This window comes from Berghia stephanieae, chromosome 12 (assembly GCF_034508935.2).
Source record: "Berghia stephanieae isolate SIO BIC M18660-M18661 chromosome 12, UCSD_Bste_1.3, whole genome shotgun sequence".
NCBI classification, from domain to species: domain Eukaryota; kingdom Metazoa; phylum Mollusca; class Gastropoda; order Nudibranchia; family Aeolidiidae; genus Berghia; species Berghia stephanieae.
The window spans coordinates 34,194,919-34,202,418 of record NC_088371.1 but is presented as its reverse complement, the minus strand read 5'-3'; the positions used below and the strand labels follow the sequence as shown (position 1 = coordinate 34,202,418).

The following is a 7,500-nucleotide window of genomic DNA, read 5'->3' as shown; positions in this document are numbered from 1 at the left end:
ATGATGTCGCAGTATTGGATGTAGTAGTGCTAGTGGTGGTAGTGATGATTATGGGATTCTGATGGTGGTTGTTAGTGATGATGATGATGTGATTGTGGTTGTAGCAATAGTGGTATTGATAATGATGTGGTGTCGGTCGTTGTAGTAGTAGAGGTAGTGATAATGATGTGGCGATAGTGGTGGTATAGTAGTAGTGGTGATGATGATGATGTGGTGGTGGTGGTTGCAGTAGTTGTGAATATGATTATGTGGTTGTGGTTGCAGTATTAGTGGTAGTGATGGCGGTTGTAGTTGTAGTGGTAGTGATGATGACGCGGTGGTGCTGGTTGCAGTGGTAGTAGTAGTAATGATGGTTGTAGCAGTAGTGATGGTTTGATGGATGGAGGGGGGGGGGGTATCCTTCGAATAAAATTGACCTCATTGGAATTTGACGGAAGTTGTCCGGAACCCGGAGTGTTTTCCCGTGAAACAGGAGTTTTGGCATCACTGAACTATTACTACTACTACTACTACTACTACTACTACTACTACTACTACTACTACTACTACTACTACTACTACTACTACTACTACTGCTACTACTACAACAACAACTACTACTAATACTACTACTAATACTACTACTACTACTACTACTACTACTACTACTACTACTACTACTACTACTACTACTACTACTACTAATACTACTACTACTAATACTACTACTACCTCTACTGCCATCACTACCATCACAATGAGGTGCACAAAATCCCCCAAAAGTCAGTCTCTCTCTCTCTCTCTCTCTCTCTCTCTCTCTCTCTCTCTCTCTCTCTCAAGCTGTTTTATTTTTAGTCCATCTCAAATAAAGTTTAATGTTCGGTTATTTCTATACTATGCTTAACGTGCCTTCTCGTCATGATTTATGATTTGAATATAATACGGGCTTTTTATTAGTAAATCATCACTCCGACACCTTTAATGAGTTAAATAAGTACAACTCGTCTCTTACATCACTGCCCCATTGCATACGGGTCTTTGCTAACTCTCATTGACACACTGCCTACAAACAACACAGCGCTAGTCAATGGCTTTAACCATCCCGGCTCAAGACGCGTGCGACGAGGTCTTGACTCTCTTGTAGGCCATGCATCAGACTCTTAACGAAAGCGTACCGACCGATGTGATACGAGAAAAAAGTTACCCGGATCTACCCTTCTTACGTCACATCTTGTCGCCATTAACGAGATCTCGGTAGTGCCGATGTTGCATATGGAGCCTTTGGAGCCTTCATAAAGCCAGTACGCCATCAAAGGCCCCCCCTTGCAGCTAGTGAGGGGGCTTAAGCCACACGGGAGGGCAAAGGTATTAATCCCCGTTGACCGTCACGAGACCATCCCGGGTATCGAGCCAACGAGCCACATGAGCTGCTCGCCCCGGTGTGTGACTAAATTTGATCCAACCCGGTGCCCGAATAGCAGACGCTATCTCGGGCACCACACTACTTCGATATGATGGTTCCAATTCAGTACAGTCAATGACGAAGCGGTCTGCCGCCTAGCCAAATAATACCGCGTTCGTGTCGCCAGGGTCGTCGGCACTTTCTAGAAAAAAGCAAGCGTCCCTCTACACCTTCGATTCGCGGCCTGCCGATCAGAAAATGCGATAGCGACCTGACGCACATATTGTCCCTGAAGATCGGGAGCCAGAGTCTGGCAAAAAAATGAACTTTTGTCAAAGCTACTGGCCTACCATAGCGTAGACATCCTCCTGTTACAGGAGACCCACCTTTACTCAGGCGCGCAATCTTCCCGATTCCAGATCCCAGGCAATACGGTGGTCCAACTCGAGGACATTTCGAGGCTCAAAGGAGGGGTTAGTGTTTACGCTAAAGAGCCATCGAAGGTAAGGGTCATAGAGAGCGTAACGGACAGCAATGGGGTGAACCGAATTTCCGTGGAATTAGGTGGACTGTGTTTGCATGATATCTACAAACCACCGAGAGCGACTACACCACCGGTAGCGGTGGTCAGTCATCCTTTCATTTGTCTGGGAGACTTTAATAGCCACCATCACGAATGGGGCTACCGAGACTGCAACGAGGCAGGAAGAAAACTCCGCTCATGGATGGACTGTAATGATCTGCACATAGTGTACGATCCTACAGCCAAGGGTACCTTCAGGGGTACCCGCCATAAGAAGGAGTATACTCCAGACCTCACCCTCGTTACGAAAGGCGCGAACGGTTAACCGCTGCAGGTGAAACGAACAGTCCTCGGGGACTTTCCGCATAGCCCACACAGGCCAGTTCTTGTCACAGCGGGGGTGACAATACCGAGGGTGCAGTCTCTCCCACTTTGCAGATGGAACTTCAGTAAGACTGACTGGGAGGAATTCAGTTCCTATATCGAATAGGTTTGCCCTGCCATTCCTCCGAGAATATAATCAGATTTAGCAGGCTACTGGTTAAGAGCGCTCAACGTTCTATTCCACGGGGCAAACGGAAATTCTGCACCCCTTGCTGGACAGCAGAGTCGGAAGAGCTGTACAAAGAGTACAGGGAGACCCAGTCGCAGGAAGTAGCCGATAGACTACTTCAGTCTCTGGCAAAGGGAAGGAAGCAACAGTGGCAGGAGACTGTGGAAAGTCTCGACTTTACACACTCCAGCCGCCACGCTTGGCGTCTGATAAAGAAATTGGACCCGGACCGGAATTACGCGAATGATGCACCGGAGCGTGAGGCAGACACAATGGCCAAGAACATTAAGAACCGTAGTAAAAGGGTCCCTAATCAGGCTTTTGAGCGCGGTGTCCGCAAGGCGTACCGTACGATTATGGACTCGCTACATGCGGAGGAGTCGGAATGTACGGCCCCGTTCAGTCCCCGAGAAGTGGGTGTAGACATTAGCGATGTAAAGAACTGCAAAGCAGCAGGGATAGATGGTGTATATCCCGATATGGTGACGCATCTGAGTCCCAGGGCACGGGTCTGGCTGGCAGGGGCAATGTCCGATGTCCTTGCAAAAGGAAAGCTTCAACAAGTGTGGAAGCATGCGAAGATAGTTGCTATCCTGAAACCCGGGAAACCGGCGAAGGAGGCGACAGTTACAGACCCATATCTCAGCTGGGCTGTCTTTACAAATTGTTGGAGCGTGTTTTATTAAACCGATGGGGGCCGGTCCTAGACGCTGCCCCTGCCATCCGAGCAGGCGGGCTTCAAGGGACGGGAGGTGTACCACGGAGCAGGTTATTGCTCTTGCAGAGCATATTGAGCATGGGTTCGAGAGAAAACAGCAAACAGGTGCTGTCTTTATAGACCTATCTGCGGCGTACGAAACGGTCTGGTGCGAAGGGTTGATGCTCAAACTAGCAAAAATCATAAGATTCAAAAAGACCTTTAAGTTGTTCTCTTCGATCTTAGGGGAAAGACAATTCCACTCGCGCATTGAGACGCCTCGAGCAAAGTAAGGAAATTGAAGAATGGGGTCCCTCAGGGGACTGTTCTTGCGCCAATGTTGTTTAACGTTTACATTAGCGATATGCCGAACACTTCCTCCCTGAGGCAGGGATACGCAGACGACTGGGCAATCGTTACTCAGAGTAAAGTGTGGACCCGTCTCTAGAGCGTACTCAGCGAGGACGTCACCAGACTCAAATCCTACTTCGTCAAGTGGTACCTGAAGATGAACGAATGCGGACCAGACTTTGCTGATTGGGTCGATCGTTATAACATAGTAGTGTGAAAACCATAAAAGGCTGCTGCCATCAAAGGACACGGTTGACCAAACGTGACGAGTGGTTCTGTAACACTAAAGGTCCTGTGGCATGGACCATGAGGTTTTGTATGTAATGGTTACGTCATTCTCTCAACGCTCATAAATTAGTAAGGCTGGACTCGCAATCTGAAAACAAAATTTGTCTTTTAAACTCTTTTGAATCCAACGAGTACATTAACGTGTTCGTCTCATTGAGAAGTGAAAAATGATATAAAAATCAAGAAAATTGGCAGACATATAAAAAGTGGTTTAAAAATGCTAAAATTAAGAAAAACAATTTTTTCTTAAAACAGTTGGTTTCAACCTTTTTTTTAAAAAAATAATAACCAATGTTCTTATTTTTTCAAACTGATTTCAGCAATGTGACATTCCAATTCCTAGAACTATATATATTTCTTTTTGGATTTTAGGTATTAAGCCTACTCAAAAATTTGTTACAATTTTTGCATAACAATAGCGTAATTCATGGAAAGCGAATAGTCTTTATTTCGGCAGGCCGGTTAGAGAGCATGTGATTGGTCGAAGACTTCGGACACTCGACTCACAATTCTATACGAATAGATCGTGGCGGTATATCAAAGAATGTGACATTTTTATTTCTAACCATTTCTCTTGATACCAAAGTATACAATGTAATAATTTCGCATCAGTAAAAAATTACTCGGAAGTTCCTTTCTCTCTATTACAATAAAATTGATACCACGAATACAAAATCGGCCCAGAAATAAGGGACTTAGAAATTATTCACAATAACGCTTTAAGTTACAATAATTGTCATCAAAGTCATTATTTATCACCAAAGTCGTAATTTTTGTCCGATTTTTTACTAAACAAAGGTCAATGTCAACGATTTAAACCCGCGAATAAAAAAAAGGATCGCAATTTTTACAACATATTTTATTATTGTCGCAAAATAATAAATATCAAAGCACAATTATTCCTAACCGTTTTCATCTTCTAACGTGAAAATCAGGCTCTCCATTTTCGTTCTGAATTGTTGTAACGAGAGAAAGAGAAAGAAAATTTGATCACGTGATCGTTCATCCAACCTGACGAGTGCAATCGTTAACTTTGTATTTTCTGGGGAGACTCCACCGAACACGTCCCCCCCCCCTTTTTTTTTCCTGAGTGAGATCTCCCGAACCCCCATCAACACAGACTAACGATAATATAATCTGATGAAACATAATGTTTGCTTTTACTTGCAATATCGAAGCTGATGGGAAACACAGTAAATAATAATTACGTCGGCCGGAATCGAATACGACATCCGACTCGGCAAATTGTTTTTGAAATTAGAAAACTAAATGATATCCATAGTGACTGAAAAATTAAGTAATGTAATAAAAGTTCTGTGACGCTACGGAAGTCCTCAGTGGCATGATAGAAGTTCGTTTTCTGACGCTAAAGCTGGCACGCACATATTTAGGTTAACCGACCCAAATGTAAACTAACGCGAGAGGACAGATTGTAAGTCTACCGCAGTGTGTAGTTGTTCTAATTCTAGGCGAATATCATGCTGTCAAATTAAAAAAAAATTCATTGGCATGATAGAAGGTCGTTTTCTGAAGCTAAGGGCGAAAGTCAACACGAAAACTCGTCACAACAACCATAATATCAATAAAACACACCCGCCACAAATGAGGTCAGTCGTAAGAAATTCCGTGCCGGTTGAAAATATTAAAACGAATTATCAACGATATCGCTGAGTCAGATGGACGATGACACAGTATCGGTAATATATAATGTATGTAGAATTCCAAATCCTAATACAAACCAATTGTAATATTCTAAGATGTAGTAATATAAGAATTTATGTGAAAATTCGTTCGGCGAAATGAGAGTCACAGAACGGTCCCAATAAATAGTAACGTTACTCGTATATGTTTCTGTACTCATGGAAAGTCAACAGTTTCATTACCAAGGATAAATAGATAAAATCAAACTTACGAGCAACTGGAAGATATTCATCTTGTTTGGTTGAATTATTTCACAGTGAAGTTTTCTCACGCAAACATAGGTTTATATAGAGCATTTTTGTCCACTCCCCGATTGTCTTAAGTCACTTGGACAACGTATCACACGAGTGAGAGTAGAGACTGTGATATCCATAGAGTCACCAAACATTAGTGATATCATAGACTTTCCCTAGTAAAAGTTTATTGGTGATACCTATCTATGGACGACAGTACAGCCACGAAGCTCGCTTTTCCACAACTCTCTTGCATTTGACATTAGCGACAAGGCGTGAGTGAGGGCTTGGCGAACAATAGGGTTACCAGCTTGGATTATTTTAATCCAAACAGCCTGTTATTCGATTATTTCTCCTTAATTTATCACTGTAATAATTTCTAAAGCATACGCTTCTTGAGTAAAATACATCTAATAAACATATATAAGTACACGCTGGGGGTTCCAGACCTGCAAATAGTTGAACACTGACCTCGGTACGTAGACCAACTTTGTTACTGTAAATAGATAAAATAGGTGGGGAAAGGGGAACTTGGGGATTTATAGAGTGCAATATCCACTAAACGTTCTCAAAGCGCTCTACAATAGGTCCTAGGCCAAATGCAAGGACCCAACTCTGTGCCGCTCACAGCGGACTCAAACCTTGAATGGTCCAGACCAAAGGCGAGTGTCATACCACAAGACCACTAAGCCACACATTATCATAACTACGTGGGATAACTAATTTTAACATATCCTTAATATTTCATGACTGCCAGCATTACACTATTTTGTAAAGTAGTCCATCAGAGCCATACGGCCAAAGGAGATGAGTTTCTTTGGCGTTAAAAGGACAATAGCAATTGAAGTAGTAGTTATTATAGTTCTATATTTGTAACATGTAATTGTTTTATTTGATTTGAACATACCTAGAAAAAGTCTTTAGTAAAATAAAGATAGGAACAAATGTGTATGAACGGTTTCAGACAAAGCAAGAAAGAAGATTACCAGAAAAAAAACATTAAAAAAAATCAGTATACCACGACTGGTTCTGATCTTTATTTTATACCGGTCCTGCTCTTTTATTTCTTTATTTGATGTTTTCAAAAAAATAAAATGGAGCAATTCAAATGTATTCGTTCTCGTCATCGTGTGTTCATTATATGTGTTGTTTGATGCAAGCGAGTGTTCAAAACGCGAAACGCGTACCCTTGTAAAAAATATAGGTATTGAAAATGGTCCCAACTATCGGGAACCTCTGAGATGTAATGGTAGCACGACTTTTGTAAAGCGCCGCTGAACACGAGCGCTGGAGATTGAAGCTCTATCAATGTTTTTATTGTGTATTATATTTGTTATCATTTTGACGGGACACCGGATTAATGTTGTGGAATTACTCAAGACAGAAGCTTTTAGTGATTAAATGTGAGAGAACAATTGTATTACTGAGTATAATTTAGAGCATATACAAATATATCACTTCAACATTGTAAGAAGAAGGACAGAATAATATAACTCAAATGTGACCCTTCGTCTCAAAACGGTTTTAAGTCGGGATGATTAAGATGAATAAAATGAAATTTGTAGCCAGAAATATCATGCTTAAGTTGAGTTTATATGCTTTATAGAGGAGAAGGAATATCATATTTTATTGTGGTAAATATCAACGTTTCATATTTTTGACCAGTTTAACTATAATTTGACTTTTTAGCATCTGGCCCATCCCGACATAATACCGTTTTGAGACCAACGGAGACAAATATGGAAAGTAAAGAACAAAGTTTTGTTACAAAGA

The 7,500-nt window shown here is 41.9% G+C and overlaps 1 long non-coding RNA gene across 1 annotated transcript in view; it reads right to left on the bottom strand.

The window, feature by feature from the left end:
• The window catches only part of LOC144958313 (uncharacterized), a 16,199-nt gene extending 10,272 nt beyond the window's left edge, over positions 1–5,927 (bottom strand). Inside the window, exon 1 of the long non-coding RNA XR_013642395.1 lies at positions 5,706–5,927. This is a non-coding gene — a long non-coding RNA (uncharacterized LOC144958313). The remainder of the gene's footprint in view (positions 1–5,705) is intronic.
• Positions 5,928–7,500: the final 1,573 nt, after the last annotated feature.